The sequence below is a fragment of the Cornus florida genome, unplaced genomic scaffold (genome assembly GCF_030987335.1).
Source record: "Cornus florida cultivar Cherokee Brave unplaced genomic scaffold, ASM3098733v1 CherokeeBrave_3.0.0_Hap2_Chr11, whole genome shotgun sequence".
In the NCBI taxonomy this organism is placed as follows: domain Eukaryota; kingdom Viridiplantae; phylum Streptophyta; class Magnoliopsida; order Cornales; family Cornaceae; genus Cornus; species Cornus florida.
In genome coordinates, this window is record NW_026775581.1 from 136238210 (window position 1) to 136253348 (window position 15139).

A 15139-nucleotide genomic window follows, 5' to 3' on the forward strand; every position below is an offset into this window, starting at 1 on the left:
AGATGGTAATGAGTGGCCAACAGATTCATTAATGTCAAAGTCAAATCCACTCCTCTTCTTTGACTCTTTTTTCTTTTTCCTTTTTTCCTACTTGTTCGACACAATGTGAATTCCATTTATTGTTATGCTTCAAGATCTTCCAGCAACTTTCTAACTTAAATTCACCACCTGTTTGGCTACGAAACAGGTCTTTAACTGCTATCATCTACACGAAAAAATAACAAAAAATTAAAAGCCGACTATTTAAAATATATACGAATTATATTTAAACAATAAATAACTCACCATATCATCACTACTGAAGCCGCTGGGACAATTCATTTTTATGGCAGTCATGCAGCCGGAAAATTTGCTGATTTTTTGTTGGATCACCGACCAACGATTCATCAAACCTACATCCTTTCACTCAGTTGGAACACCAATATGTTGTTTATATTATTCCAGAATTCGCTCCCATAACTTCTGTTTACTTTGGTCTGCCCCCGTAATCGCATCAGAGGTTTGATCCAACATAAAGCTTCATCTTCAGCCTTGGTCCAATTATTATGTCGGATAGCCGGTTGTTTTAACGGGGATTTTGAATTACTTGATTGTGGAACACTAGTAACACAATATTGATGAGAAATTTGGGATGGTTGATAAGAAGGTTGGGATGGTTGATGAGAAGGAAATTGAGAATCTCCTCCATAAAAATTGATATTTTCTTCGAGAGATGGCAAAAACTCATCATTTGATGGGTTGAATTGGGTGTTGTAATAAAATGGATGTCGAGGATCCATGGAATCGAAATGACTTTGAAAATAATAGCTAAGATTGAGAAAATAGAAGAAGAAATAAGTTGAATGGTAGATAATAGAGATGTGATGAGTGATGGTAGGAGTTGGGATATTTATAGATATTTTAAAAATTTTAATTTAATATATTTTTTTTTTGAATAAAATTAAAAAAAAATTAAATTTTTACACTTTTTTTAAAAATTATAGCCGTTAAGGCACTGTTTGGTACTGTAGAAACAGTACCTTAACGGCCAAATATACTATTTAGCCTACACATTTAAAATTTAAAGCAAAAAAATTTAATAAAAAACCAAATTTTAAGGGAAAAAAAAAAAAAAAAAAGGTAAAATTTGAATTTTTAAACTTTTTTTAAAAATTATAACCGTTAAGGCACTATTTGGTACTGTAGAAATAATGCCTTAACGGCCAAATACACTATTTGGCCTACACATTTAAAATTTAAAGCAAAATTTTTTTTAAAAAAAAAACAAATTTTAAGGGAAAAACAAAAAAAAAAAAAAAAAAAAAATAGGTTTTTAAATTTTTTTTTGGCCCAAATTTTTTTTTTTTAGACAAACAATGCCTAAACAATATATTTTTTATTTAATGAATTTTATTTTATTTTTTTCCCAAAAAAAAGAGCTCTAAATAATGTATTTTTAGGTTTTTTTTTAAAAAAAAATTCTGCCAAAGCACTGTTTGGTCAAAAAACAAAACTGCCTAATGCAAAATGGTGCCGTTTTGCATTAGGAAAAAAAAAAAAAAAAAAAAAAATTCAGCGATCGAAGGCCGGTTCGCTGAATACCGCGAGCCGGCCCGCGATCGCTAATAGCCCCATTACTTTAAGCTAGCCCACCGGAGGGCCTATAGTGTTGAAGCTCGCTGGATTTGGGCTACAGCTAGCCCACTGCAGATGGCCTAAGCTTGGAATAAGTTAGACAGTAAATACAGAAACGAAGTGTTGGATTTGCTGTCGACTGATTAGGTTTCCATCATATCTGAGTAATGGCGATTGAAGAGAGAGAAATTGTGCACTCACAGATCATTGTGTCACAAATTGGAGGTTTTTTTTTTTTTTTGGGAAATTAATGATTTCAATTTTTTTTTTGGCTACTGACGTGTGGGACTGGTTCAAAGATCTGGTACCAGTTTCACGAAGTGATAGTTAAAATCAAGGAAATGTTGATCAACCACTGTCTAGTCGAAATCGATAGCTAATTCTGGAACCGGTTCCAGAATTAAAGAAGATTCGTCTCTGGACATTGGGAACCGGTAGTCAATTCTGGGTACCGGTTCAACTTTTCTGAAACCTAGTCATTTATTTTCCTTGTTGGTTTTGGACTCTACAAAAGGTAATTCTTGTTGGACATGTGTTCCATTGTATGGGGCTATATATATCAACCCTAATCAGTATTTTTAGGGTGTGGAGAAAATTAGAGAGAAATCATACGTGTTGTATAATTAATTTGTGCCAACACAAGAGAGAGCAATTGAGAAAGATTGAGAGAAAATTCTCTTTGTAATTCTTCATCTTTTTCATATTAAATTTGTTCTGTGTGCTCCATGGATATAGCCCTAGATTTGGGTGAACCATGTATATCTTATATTCTTGTTTGTGACTTTTTTTTTATTTTTTATTTTATTTTTATGATTGCTTGATTATTCATTGAACATGCACGTTGTTATTTTGCGTTTCCGCCACAACAACTGGTATCGGAACCAGTTGATTGTGCAGTGTAACTCCAACAACTGGTATCAAAGCCTTTTGTTGAAAACCTAAGGCACAGAAGGTGTTTGACGAAATTTCGAAAGTCTTTCGATCAGATCTATCTGTTCGAGTAGGAGAAATGGCATCAGAAGATAAGACATCCACATCCATGATAGAGAAGTTCGATGGCACAAACTTCGATTTCTGGAAGATGCAAATAGAAGACCTTTTGTTTCGAAAAAATCTGTGGAAGAGAAGCCAGAGAATACAAAGGATGCAAATTAGAAATTACTTGATAGAAAGGCTTTTGGCACCGTTAGATTGACGTTGTCAAAGTCAGTCGCCTTCAACATCAAGAACGAGAAGACGACGATGTCTCTCATGGCAGCCCTTTCTAGTATGTATGAACAGCCTTTTGTAGCGAACAAGGTGCACTTGATCAAGAAGTTGTTTAACTTGAAAATGGTCGAAGGTGGTAAGTTCAACGAACATCTAAATGTGTTCAACGAGATAGTTGGGTAATTAGAGTCTATTGATATCGACTTCAAAGAAAAGGTATGAGCACTGCTAATTCTAGGGCAGTTACTCGAGAGTTAGAGTGGCACCGTTACAACGATCAGTAGCTCTGCAAAGAAGACCAAGTTAAAGTTTGATGAAGTTGTGAGCATGATTCTAATTGAAGAAATCAGAAAGCAAACAACAGGGGTTTCCACTAGTGGTTCGGCATTGAATGTTGAAAGCAGAGGCAAGGGTTCAAACAAGAAGAAGGGCAACAGTAATAGAAACAGAGGCAAATCCAAGTCAAGAAATGAAAGGACGTAGTTTCAAAATTTCAGGAATTCCACAGATCTCAGTGATGTTGAGTGTTGGAATTGTGGAAAAAAAAGGGACATTACCTTGTTCATTGCAGACTCCTAAAGAACGGAACTGAAAGAAAAACTGAAGCAAACGTTATCTTAGAAAAATCAGATGATGCATTGATATGCTATTTGGAGAATAAGGCGGAATCATGGGTCTTAGATTCCGATGCATCGTTTCATGGCACCTCAAGCAAAAAACTATTTAATAGCTATGAACCAAGTAACCTTGGTAAGGTGTATCTTGGTGATGATTAGTCTTGCAACATCATTGGCAAGGGTGAAGTGCAAATCAAGTTGAATAGGTCAGCTTGGAAGTTGAAAGATGTGAGATACATCCCTGACTTGAGGAAGAATCTGATTTCGGTGGGACAATTGTCAGGGGAAGGTTTTGTTACAACCTTCAATTGAGACTTGTAGAAAGTTTCCAGAGGTGCTATGACCATTGCACGTGGTAAGAAATCTGGCACTCTCTACACAACTACCAATGCTTGTGGGTCTATAGCAGTTGCAGAAAACAGAGAAGATCATAATTATCTCTTTCTATATATATATATATACTCATAAATATTGACTTATATACATATACATTATATTATAAATATATGGTATGGCATGCAGTACTATAATGTGCCCCCCCCCCCCCCCCCCCTGAAATTTTTTTTTGGCTCCGTCCCTGACGGCACTATAAAGATATATATATATATATATATATAAGTTCATTCAAGGTATGTCATTCAAATGTTTATTGACCTGACATATATATAAGTAGGACTTAACTTTTACAGTTAATCCATCTTATTACAAAATAGGTAGGACTTAGTGTTTTGAATTAATCCATCATCAGAATAGGTAGGTCTTAGTATTTTGAACTAAGTCATTCTTAATATGTCACCGTCCCATACCGGTGCATATACATATATATAAGTAGAACTTAACTTTTATAGTTAATCCAACTTATTCCAGAATAGGTAGGACTTAATGTTTTGAACTAATTCATCTCTAGTATGCCACCGTCCTATACCGGTGCATACACACACAACAAATCCAACAATTGACATAGCAAAACAAGCAGTTTATCAATTATAATCCAGAACAATATAATGATAATCAGAATCATTACTAAGCACATTATAATGAAATTCTTAAACATAAATTTCATAAAAATCCATACATCCAACAATTGATGAAATCTAAACTGTTAAAACATCAATTAACTCCACATAAGCATACTAGAGTTTCAGTTAATCAATTATGCTTATTCCATTGCTTAAACATAATTAATACTATTTAATCATACACAGACAAATTGCTAGACTTATAGTAAGCAATTAAATCCTCCAAACAGTACATAAATTGATGCAGTTTATAACATATTTAAAAACATCAATTTAATCCAATCCAAGCACAGCTATTTTTAGATGATCTCTTACACTTATAACACTGTTGGAATATGATTAAATATTATTAAATCGTGTTCAAAAGATTTGCTAAGTTTCAGTGAGCAAATAAATTAACAAAACAGTATTCCAATTGTAGGCTTTTCTTTCACTTTATGTTGCTCCATTCCTTAATACATATTGTAATAATGTTTCCTAATATTTTCATAGATCCATCACAGCTAATTACATCCTTCAGTACTACGACAGTTCTGGTTTTCACCAGCGCTCAAAAGCGCTGGTAAAAGTCCAAAAAAATGATGGTAATTCAATTACCAGCGCTTTTGAAAAAGCGCTGGTAAATCTAGTGTCGGTAGGGCTTTAACAGCGCTTTTTCAAAAGCGCTGGTAAAAGGTCTTCTTTCTTTTTTTTTTTTTGTTAAAATATCTTTACGACTGCTAAATGTCATCCAATATAACACAAGTTAACTTGTAATCAAACATCAAGTCCATTCATAAACAAAATTTACTAACGAGATAAACCTAATCCACATCAAAGTTAAAAAAAAAAAAAAAAAAAAATTGAATTACGGTGCAATAATGAAATTTGATATAGAGTGGAGCTATGTCTCAAAAACAGGCCCATGAAAAGAAAAAAAAAAATTTATAATGTCTCAAATCCTGAGAATTTGCGTCAAAGGAGACTTATGTAATAACATTCTCAAAACAAGACCATCACAGCCAGTCCCCAAACAATTGTTATTCCCGGAAGTGTCACCACCTTGTCCTTCTCCAATTCACCACCACCGCAGCACAACCAATAAATATCAAGAAGTAGGTCCCCAACACCTCCATATAAAGAGAACATGTTTATGAGAATATAACTCTGGCTGGTTGTCGAGCTATATGTTTATGAGCATCTGGAAGTCTATATATAGCACAACTGAACAACAGAGGAGTAACAGGTGAGATAAAAAATAAAAATAGAAAAAGTAAAAGGAAAAGAAGTCCAAGATGCATTTTATTTTAATTAACCCACTTAAAGATTATCTTTGATTTATTGGAAACTTACATGACTTAATTATCCATAATATCTTCCAGTCCTGCAACAGGCGAGCAAGGGTCTCCAGCACAAAGTGATGTATAACCATTCATCCCATCACTGCATAAAACCAAAACAATATAAGGAAATAGTTCAAACAATACGAAGAAAAAAAAATGAATAGGATTCAAGAGGCCAGCAAACTGCAGTTATTTATATAAATGGCATGATTTAGGAACGATGATGTAGGAGAAGGGATAAAGTCCCGCTATTGCTGAAAAACAACCTCGGACCCTAACTATGAGCTAGTTTTAGAGGTATTTAAACAACAAAAAAGGGGGAGGAAAGATAGGGGCCAAGTATACAAATATTTATCATCAAGCAAATCAAAAGATGAGTCTCTTCCCTACAACCGCAAATTAAAAAATACAAGATACTTGGATTTACAGAGACAATCGTAGTGAAGATACCAACTTGCCAACATAGGAACAAATCTGGGGTTCAAAAAACAATTTGCCATCAAACAACACTGAACTTGGGCACGATTCAGGAATGTAGTGAGAAGAATATGAAGTAAAAATATCCACCAGACAGATTTTGGCATTAAAAAACATTTTAAAGGTAGAAAAAATGTTGTGAAAATTAATTTTGAAGTAAAATCATCTTGCAAATAAAAATACTTGTATAAGGAAAATCATGATCCTTTTGAATTTTGTTGAGAAAATGAGAACTTTAAGAAATTAAATATATGAACTTTTCCCAGGAAATTCGGGATATTTCTTTTGATGTATGAACTATTGGAATATTGGAGTACAACAGCTTTAATTTTTAGACGAGAATGGTAAAGAAATCCAAAAACAATTTAAGGATTTTGTTATCCATGGGAAAAGTAAATCCATCTTGATAATCATAAAAATAAAAATAGAAAAAACTAATAATCATACCTCAAGGATACTAAGCAAGAAAAATCTTCAGGATATTAAACAATTGATTGACACACCCAAATGGCAAAAGCAACCTCATCTTGAAAACTCGCATTATTTTATGAAATAATCAAACTTAAGCAGCACAACACAAACCTGGCCCTCGGATCAAGTTGCTCCTTGATTTCAGTTCTCTCTTTGTCTGGCATATATTTACAACGGTCATCAAGAGAAAATATATATGGAGATAGGGGATGCGATAATGCCACAAAAAGCATATAAATGTTATTTTTTGTTTTGCACTTTTACAGCTTACTTCATAAGGAATTTGAGATTATTTTGAGATAATGTTATTTCTTAAAGGTCATTGAAGTCTACGGCTATGATTCCACAACTACTTGTAAACAGAGTTTCTACTTTCACCAATTTGAGAAATTACAAGAATCAATTGGAGCTTTTAGACTCAGCAGCAATTTGAAACTAAAAACTAAAAAGGGAAATACTAAAAAAATAGGCAGGGAAGATGTAAAGTAGTTAAGTAGCATTTTTTCAACTTCACTTTCAAAACAAGAAGGATTGCTACAGCTATCTGGTTGCTTCCATAACAACTCGGCAACTCCAGTAAAAAATTACAAGAAAGCTGCACTAATCTACCATCCAAACCAGCCAAAACAACATAGGCAAAAGCTAACCTCATTGTTTTCAACCGCTCCAAGCTACCCTTCAGCATTTAATCGAACACATTGAAAACTGCACATGGATCTCTTTTGTCATCACGACCGTTGTTTTGTGGAAACCAAAATACAAACAAAATATATGCAACGAATTAAAGAACACAACCCTCTTCAAAAGAACTCATCAAACTTCAAACTTTCTTTTTCTAATATTTGTGAACAAAATACAAACAAAATACACGCAACGAATTAAAGAAATAGTACTTAAATCACATTAAAGTCAAGGTAGATGGGGATGTAAATGAAGTTGTCCTGAAGTAATAAAGAGTCAGTCCTTGGCATTAGATGATTTGCAGAGCCAAGAATCCAATTCAAACAAGAGGAGAGAGAGAGAGATCAAAAACGCCATTTAATAAAAAGTTGCTGAAATCATCATAATTATTTTATCACTACTATAAATTGCCGTATCAACTAATTGAGATATTGCAATATTCTTGAAAGAAAATACTGAAGCCACAACCAAAATAGGGAGCCAAAATCGAGCTGAAAGGAACAGCCAGCTAAGACTACCCCAGTTCTTGAATTTAAACGATGTCAAGTTTTCTATTTTCTGCAACTGAACACTTAAATAAATGCATTGAATGACATAATGTACCAAAACTATAATTGCATTAAACCCAGTTCGTGTATATGTTTGTGTGTATAAATATAATATTATTCATGAAAAATAATAGTTGAAAATTGAAACTCACATAGAAAGCAGTGACAGTCCCTGCAAAGTCACCCTTTACAAGCTTGGTCTGAATATTTACTTTCCCAAACAAATACTTGCTTTTGGATTGAAATCCAGCCCCTAAAATTGCATATATGTTATATAAATCATATTTTAAAAAAATAAAAAATAAAATAAAAATAGAGCAAGAGCATCAAGAACAAAAAATAAAAATAAAAACTTAAGCAGAAAAATAAGTAAATGAAAACTAAAATTGAGACACCCAATACATAACAAGAAAAATCATGAAGACCCAACACAAATTCATTTGTTTACCAGAATAGTTATCTAGTTTCATCTTAAGAAGCTCTCCTTCATAGAAGAAATGGTCCAGTGCCCAATCTTGATTTTATGATCTACTAAGTCAGTCACTTACATTGTCCCAAGCAGTCAAGGATCTGGGCATTTACTTGATCAAAAGACCTGATAAATATTAGTCAAGGAGGTAATGTAAAATTTTCAACATAAAGGATCCTAGCAAATAAATAGAAGCCTCGAATGTTAAGAACACAAACTCAATGGCAAAATGTGTATATCTCTAAATAGTTCTTAGACTAAAGAAGCTCTAAAAATTCATCAACCATGTTCCTTCTGTCCTACATAAAAGGGAGGAGGGGTTATGTTAATCACCACATGTTATTTGGTGGTTTGACTTTGTAAATCTGACCTATCCAGTTAGATGTTGTGAATGCTACTTCCAGGTATTCAAGCTTTACTGTGATACCCCCTAATTTCGGAACACGGGTTGATCAAGTCCGCGCACAAAATTAGGGGATATCAAAACAATTAAAGTATTTAAATAAGCACAGATTACAAAATGAAATAAAGAATAAAATCAAACGCTGAAGAAACCTAATTAATAGTAAATCCATTAATAACTTCCAAATGGTTACAATTCGGGAATCCCGTAACTCAAGGACCCCTTAACCAAAATCCACTATTTAGAATTCCAACCAAATAAATACTAATATCAACTGAAACAATAATAATATCCTACTTTTAAATAAACAGAAAGAATGGATAAGTCCTCCAGTTGCGGATCCTCCACCTTGAGACTTGACCTTCTAACAACCTGAAAAATAAATCGCGGGTTAAACCCTACGAACAAGTTCCCTCTACCAAACCTCTGAAAGCCAATAAACAAATCATCTATATCAAAACAAACCCTAATAAAGTTTAAACTTTAATATACAATGCTATAAATATATATAAATACTTTTATACAATACAATAATCCTATCTATTAATAGGTGCAGTTAAATTGTTAAATCCATTTACCAACGATTAATTAATAATCAGACCTAGACCAAAACCATCATTTATAATTTTTCTATAAAATAAACTCCACTCACCTTAATTCCAACCTAACCAGTAATTTAACCATTTGAGCTATAAATTACAATTAAATGAATAATCCACTAAAATCCAAAACCTAGTAATACTTTTGATTGTTTAAATTACATGTTCAGAAATTTAAACTTTCACAAATCATTCATGTCTCCACCAACAATATTTTATTATTATATACCAAGTAATACACCAATGTGTGACCACTAGATTATTCTAATTCAAGAATATCTAACTTAAATCCAACGCATACCTACCGTACACATAGATGAATTTAATCATCTAACATACATAGCAATTTAATTATGCTATAGCAATTCAACCATGCTATTGTGAATATATTTATCTATATATTGGCAACTCAACCATGCCTCCTCAAGTATATATATTTATACTTTTAATTAGCAATTCATCCATGCTTTCCACGTATGTATTTTATCTATACGAATAATAAGGCAATATATTTAAGCCTTTGGCAACTCATCTATGCCTACAATTCAACTATGTACCAACCTTAAACTTAACTAATAAGCTAAATCACACATACACATCTCATGCATATAATAAGCATGTCAATAATTAATAACCAACATATTCAGATATACCAAATAAGACTTATAATAATAATTATCTTAAATGATATCCATATACACATATATTATGTAATATATACGTATATAATATCTTCCATACTATATATACATATACAGATGTATATATATATAACTACTTCCTTCCATCCTAATCGTAAGTTAAATAAACCATATACTCATGTACGATTATAAATAAATAACTAAATAAATAAATATATATATATATATTCATTCCCTTCTATAATAATCATTAATTTATTCTGTTACACAAGCTAAAGGCTACCACAAATCTTAGTAACATTCTACAACCTTTAGAAAAAACTAGAACACCTCGAGACTTATTCTAGAAACTCTCCGGACTTTACCGGACCTTTTCGAGACACCAAATACCTTACTACGCGCCTCTACACTCTCCGAAGCACCTTGCACGTGCTTCTACACATCTTTCCACGCACGCACGCGCTCACACGCGCCCTCACACGCGCTGGAGAGTGAGCACACGCTCACACGCGCTGAGACGCGCTGCCACGCACGCGCACGCGCGGCCACGCACGCTGGCTATTCCTCTTGCTGACGCGGCGCGCTCCTATTGGTTAATTGTACCGCGTCCCTGCTGGTGCGCTGCAGCGAATCAATCCACCATCATTCACCTCATCCAACGGTCTAGATCAGCGTAGCCATCAACATATTATACACCTTAATGCACTGAATCAATCTATTATGTATTTCAAAATTCAATGCCCCAGATTCACATGCACATACCTTTAGCATAGGCCGCACCACACTGGAATATCGCCCTTCTAAACTACCACCAGTGCGTAAACATATACAGTATATATATATATATAATTAATTTGCACATATATAATTATATATATATAATTCTAAATATCCGAATTTTTTCTAAAAAATATCAAATCAGTCCAGAAAATTCTAGGAAAAATCCACAAGCTTAATTTATTAATTTTGGCCATAACTAAATATATGTAATTATATTTTGGTCCATTTGATTTAATTAATCACGCTACATAAAGTCAAAACAAACTATAAGAAAATTTCAGAAATAAAATTTAATTAACCTTCTCTCACATACAATATTTAAATTAACCGAACAATTCATACATATATTCACATGTTTAAATCTATAAAAAAAAAAATTTTAAAAATAAACATGCTCATCTAATCCGACTAATAATTTAATTCAATAAAATACAATTATTATTTCGATAATCAAAGTGATAAATTTATGAGTTCTAAGAGGAGAAGTAGAGAAGAACTCGCCTTTTCTTTTCCAGATCCGGTCTCCTCTTACGTTCTTTGATCCGGCCTCCTATTCATTAGCCCTTCTTCTTCTCTCTCTAATTCTCGTATTTTTCTAACGTGGAAAAACTCCTAACCCTAAAGTCTTATGTGTCTATTTATACACATCCAAAAACCTAAATCTTTTTCCCATTAGGATTATCATATAAAATAAATAATATTTATCTTTTAAATAATATATATACATACATATATTTTAATATAAATATATATATATTACCTTCCATTTATAACCATTAGTTAAATAAATTATATATACCTATATATATATCAATATATAATTATATTGACATATATACCCCTACACATGATTTAATAATGAATTAATATACACATGTAATTATATAGGTATAATTATGCAAAGATAATTATTAAATATCCTCACAACCACGGGCCTTTACCAATTAACCCCACAAGGCTTCCTTCAAGCCCAATACCACATCCGTTGATCCAACTTCCTTTAATCCCAATCCAAATAACTTAAATACCTAAAATAATGAAATTAAATTTAATAGCTACCAATAATTAACAATAAAGTTACACCAACATAAAATCACGCAAATCAAATAAATAATTCACTAACTAGCATTCCACAAATCAAACACCATATAAATTTAACAAATAAAATTACAAATTATAATTTAATTAAAACAACACAATTTACCTACGCACTTAATTAAATAAAACAAATCACAACTATCAAGCACCTAATTAAATAAAACAAATCATTTAAAAAAATAAAAAAATAATAATATAATATAAATTAATTTAATTAATAAATCCTTTTTAAAATATCGGGGTATTACATTTACGTCCTTATTTCCTATTTCAACTCCCCTCGCTCGATCATACCTGCCATAACAAAAAGCCATTACAAGACATTAGCGATGTATTTTAGGCGTCATGAAAGCATAACAATGCCTTCATTGCAAACCAATCTGAAACAGACTTCTACAAAACAGAAGTCGAGTATATAAAATGTAACTCAAGAGGTAAATTTGAAAGAGGCATAAGAGTTTGTTACCATATTACTTCCAACATTGGCAATGATCCTGTTTTATTTATGTTTCTAAGTTTTTATTAGAACAAGTCTAGGTTAGGGTGTAAAGTGCAGCCGTACAACAACCTTGCCATGATTCATGAGTGGAGCAAATACTCATGAACAGAAGGAGGGTTAGCTAACTGTTGGTCTGAATTTTTTTTTTAACCAGCATACAAAAAAGTTGATACAGGAAATTCACATACAATTTTTTTTTTTTTTTAAACTAGCATACAAAATGACTATTTATTTATTTGAAACTGCTCTACACAAATAGTTATTTTAATGTGACATTTTCTTTAGATTTGTTTGCAACACAAAAGAAAAAAAGAAGATAGTTATTTAAAATAGTTTTTTATAAAAAAATGTTTTGCATACTATATATGGTCAAACACTATTTTATTAGACAACAATTTAGACAACTCTAAGGCCTGACATTCTGGAGTTTGGGAACACATTTGATGTTCAACGGTTGTCGTAGAACACCAAAATTACATTTACTGATGTTGCAGGGGCCTTCATGACCAAAAGTTTGTTGGGTTTATTTCCTTCTATATGGAGGAAAGCCCAAGTAGGTTTTATTAAAAGCCCAGAGCCCAGCCTTTAGGGAAAAGAAAACCCTAAGGAAGTTAGTATAAAAAGAAAGAGAGATTAGCCGCAAGTGAAAGAAAAAAAGAGAAGAAAAATGCAGGTTTTTCCATTCTGGCCAGGTTTTATCAAACGTCCGATCCTGCTTCGTCCGTGGTCCGATCAAGCTGAAATTTGGAGGAGAGGTTCATGACTCAGTGACGCACAATCTGAACGATGGAGATTAGATTTTGAGCTCGGGAACAGTAATTCGTGCCTGTGAATAGTAACCAGGTTTTGGTAGAAAAATGCAGCTTTTTCTATTCTGCCCAGATTTCATCAAGCATCCGATCCCGCTTCGTCTGTGGTCCGATCGAGCTGAAATTTAGAGGAGAGGTTCATGACTCAATGAGTTAAAATTTGAACGGTGAAGATCGGATTTTGAGCTCAGGAACAGTGATTCGTGCCCATGAACAGTAACCGGGTTTTGGTATTTTTCTCTCCAATTCTCTTTGTTTTTTGCCAAGATTGTTGCTATCTTGATGAGATGTTTTGTAGCCTCTAATTGCGATTAGAGAAGACTTTGTGTACCCATTATTTGGTTGATAGTGGAGATTTTAACTGGACTAGGTCCCGTGGTTTTTCTTCCTCACACTGGAAAAGTTTTCCACGTAAAAAATTGCTTATATTCTTGTGGCTTGGTGTGATTAATTTGTTATCTATTATTTTCAGCACATATAAAAGTAGAGATATACTATATTTGCTTGCATATAGGGAGAAAAATTATTCCGCTGTGTTTGTTTATTGTCATCTCTCCCATCAAAGTTTCCAAGGCAAGATGCAGAAAAATGACTTTCATACCTGACTTGTGCTCTTGATGATGCGAAGGAAGAGTCTACTTGAAGAAAGCCGAGAGATTAAAGACAGAGAACAGGCAAAGCAAGGAAGACGCTCAGTTGCAAGATATTCAAAAAACTGAACCACTCCTGTAAAACAACAATTATGAATTAAAACCGCAAAAATAAAAATAAGAATAATTAAAAGTTCGAACTAAAACAATAATTTCAATAACCAAAAGAATTTATGCTCCAAACACAACATAATATATGAAAATAGATTAAATTTAATATCCCCTTACAAGTTCAACAAATTTCAAGCAAAGATATTAAATTTTTGCTAAACAGATTCAAACGAAATTCGTAATAGATAAGGGGAAAAGTAAAAGGAAACAACCTGATATGTGTGTGTATAGAGAGATAATTACGCCACTGAAAGTGCACTAAACACATGTAACCCTTAAATCTAGCGTAAAATTCACAAATGAAATCCGAAAACTAAAACACTTCAAATAACAAATCCACATAAAACCCTAAATTTACTCAATATTATCACCAGAATAATAACAATCTTAGGTACAGTGATCTACACAGGTAATCAAAATCAGAAGGTGAACAGTTACTAACCTAAAAAAATTCTGCTCCGATCTGTTAGTGTAGACGAGGTTTTGGAAACCCCCAACGATGACTCTTTCTCTCTCTGTGTGTGCAGTAGTAATGACTTTGTCTCTCTAAACCAAGCCACTAGTTTTAGAGTGTTGGTTTCTGATTAAAATTCGGGTTTTGGAACGCTGACTGATGGAAGGGAAGAGAGCTGTGATGACCGGTAATAGAAGGAGAGAGAGCTGTGATGGAAGGAGAGAGGGCGTTAGGGCTTGTAAAATGAAATGGGAAAGCAAATACGGTGTTAATGGCCCCAAAAAAATGATGTCAAAAAAATGTAGTAAAAGGCTCCAAATATTCTACAGCGGAGGGAAAAAAAGTGGAGGGAAGGGGAAAAAAGTGGAAGGAAAAGAAAAATTGGAGGGAGGGGGAAAGAATGGAAGGGCCATTAACAACACTTTTTTTAAAAGCGCTGGTACGATTACCCCTATACCAGCGCTTTTGTTTAAAGCACTGCTACGGTTATCCCTAGACCAGCGCTTTTTTTTAAAGTGCTGATACGAATACACCTATACCAGTGCTCCTACAAATATCACTGGTATTAGTTCACCTATACCAGCGTTCTTCTAATGAGCACTGGTAAATGCCTAATATGTTGTAGTGAGTGCAATTTAAACAGTTTAAAAATACTCCACACAGCCCAA

The 15139-nt window shown here is 33.2% G+C and overlaps 1 long non-coding RNA gene across 7 annotated transcripts; it reads right to left on the minus strand.

Annotated features, from left to right (window-relative positions):
• Nucleotides 1-5306: 5306 nt before the first annotated feature.
• Nucleotides 5307-14763, minus strand: LOC132281073 (uncharacterized). Of its 7 annotated transcripts, XR_009471708.1 has the most exons (10): nt 14460-14758; nt 13858-13982; nt 12197-12242; nt 9128-9202; nt 8407-8553; nt 8111-8211; nt 7377-7434; nt 6841-6886; nt 5792-5881; nt 5307-5662 (listed from the first exon to the last, which is right to left on the minus strand). It is a non-coding gene; the product is annotated as an uncharacterized LOC132281073 (long non-coding RNA). The 7 variants fall into 7 exon arrangements; XR_009471709.1 differs by having other exon boundaries at nt 5792-6886; nt 8407-8528; nt 14460-14763; XR_009471707.1 differs by having other exon boundaries at nt 5792-6886; nt 14460-14762.
• Nucleotides 14764-15139: the final 376 nt, after the last annotated feature.